Source organism: Impatiens glandulifera, chromosome 1 (assembly GCF_907164915.1).
Source record: "Impatiens glandulifera chromosome 1, dImpGla2.1, whole genome shotgun sequence".
Lineage (NCBI taxonomy): Eukaryota > Viridiplantae > Streptophyta > Magnoliopsida > Ericales > Balsaminaceae > Impatiens > Impatiens glandulifera.
In genome coordinates, this window is record NC_061862.1 from 22512915 (window position 1) to 22515137 (window position 2223).

A 2223-nucleotide genomic window follows, 5' to 3' on the forward strand; every position below is an offset into this window, starting at 1 on the left:
TTCACATAAGTCAATCGTTGGTTGTAAATGGGTTTTTAAAATTAAGACACGAGCAGATGGTTCAGTCGAACGATATAAAGCTCGCCTTGTTACTAAGGTATATACTCAAGAATATGGTATTGATTATGAGGAAACGTTTTCTCCTGTCGCTCGATTGACCTCGGTTCGTAGCCTCGTTGCAGTAGCTTCTAGAAAAAGATGGCAACTATTTTAAATGGATGTAAAAAATGAATTTCTTAATGGTGAACTAACAGAAGAAGTGTATATGCAACCTCCACCTAGGTATGATCATCCTCCAAATAAAGTTTGTAGACTCCGCAAAGCTCTTTATGGTCTCAAACAAGCTCCTAAGGAGTGGTTCGCCAAATTTAGCTACACCATTGGTAATCTTGGTTTCAAATCCAGCTCTTATGATCATGCATTGTTTTTGCGCAAAACAGATCAAGGTTGTACCTTACTTTTACTTTATGTGGATGACATGATAATTACTGGTGATGACACAAATGAAATCCGTGATCTCAAGAATTTTCTACATCAACAATTTGAAATGAAAGATCTTGGACAATTAAGTTATTTCTTGGGACTTGAAATAGCTTCCAACAAATCCGGTTACTATTTATCACAAGCTAAGTACGCAACTGATCTCATATATCGGGCTGGTATTACTAACACAAAAATTGTTAGCACACCCTTTGACTCCATAGAACATTTGGCTGCTACTGATGGTACTCCACTAAGTGATGAAACACTTTATCGACAACTGGTTGGTAGTCTTATATATCTTACTGTCACTCGGCCAAATATTGCATATGTTGTCCATATCGTGAGTCAATTTATGTCATCTTCTCGTACAACTCATTTCTTTACAGTTCTTCGTATATTATGATACATTAGAGGAACTTTATTTCATGGACTACATTTTGCTCACTCTTATCCTCAAGAGTTATGAGCATACTCTGATGTTGATTGGGCAGGGGATCTAACTGATCGTCGATCCACTACTGATTATTGTTTCTTTCTTGGCACATCTCTCATTTTATGGAGAAGTAAGAAACAAATTATTGTTTCTCGTTCTAGTATAGACTCTGAATATCGTGCTCTTGCAGATACTACCTCTGAGTTTCTCTGGCTACAATGGTTACTTCAAGATATGGGTGTTCCTTCATCCGCTGCTATTCCACTTTTCTGTGATAATAATAGTGCAATGCAGATTGCTCATAATGATGTATTTCACGAACGTACCAAGCATATAGAAATAGATTGTCATCTGACACGCCATCATGTCATTAATGGTACCATACAATTGATTCTCATTTCTTCGCAAGCTCAGATTGCTGACATTTTTACCAAATTTCATCATCCTCAACGTTTTCAAGATTTAGTCTCCAATCTCAAGATGTTCAATGCTCTTCCACCTTGAGCTTGAGGGAGGGTGTTAGTGTATATAATATAATAATATATTATATTGATATATTATTATATAATATATTATAGAATATAATATATTATATTATATTATAGTTTCCTTATATTACTAATGTAATTAAAGTATAAATACCTTTACTATATTGAATAAAGATACACAATATTATTCTCTTTCTATCTATTCTTACAATGTAAGAATAAAGAAAGAAAGATTGTATTTTGTGTATCTTTATTCAATATAGTAAAGATATTTATACTTGAGTTACATTAGCAATATAAGGAAACTATAATATAATATAATATATTATAGAATATAATATATTATATTATATAATATAATAATATATCAATATAATATATTATTATATTATATGCACTAACATTTTTTTGAATAGAATATATTCAATATAAGGAAACTATATTATTCAATATAGTATAAGTATTTATACTTGAGTTACATTAGTAATATAAGGAAACTATAATATAATATAATAGAATAGAATATATTATAGAATATATTATATTATATTATATTATATTATATAATATAATAATATATCAATATAATATATTATTATATTATATACACTAACATTATATACACTAACATTATGTATGTTGTTTATGTATATTCTTATTATGTGTGTTGTTGGTAGTTTGGATTTGTTCAACTTTTGGATAGGGCAAGGCAACTTACTATATAATAATTAATTAAAATATGTATTATAATAATATCTCAAATAATATCCCAAAGTTGTTCATATTTTGATAAGGTATACTAGTATACTACCAATACAA

General features: G+C 29.6%; 1 pseudogene; it reads left to right on the plus strand.

The window, feature by feature from the left end:
• Positions 1-214: 214 nt before the first annotated feature.
• Positions 215-1420, plus strand: LOC124920992 (annotated as a pseudogene).
• The last annotated feature ends 803 nt before the right edge of the window (positions 1421-2223 follow it).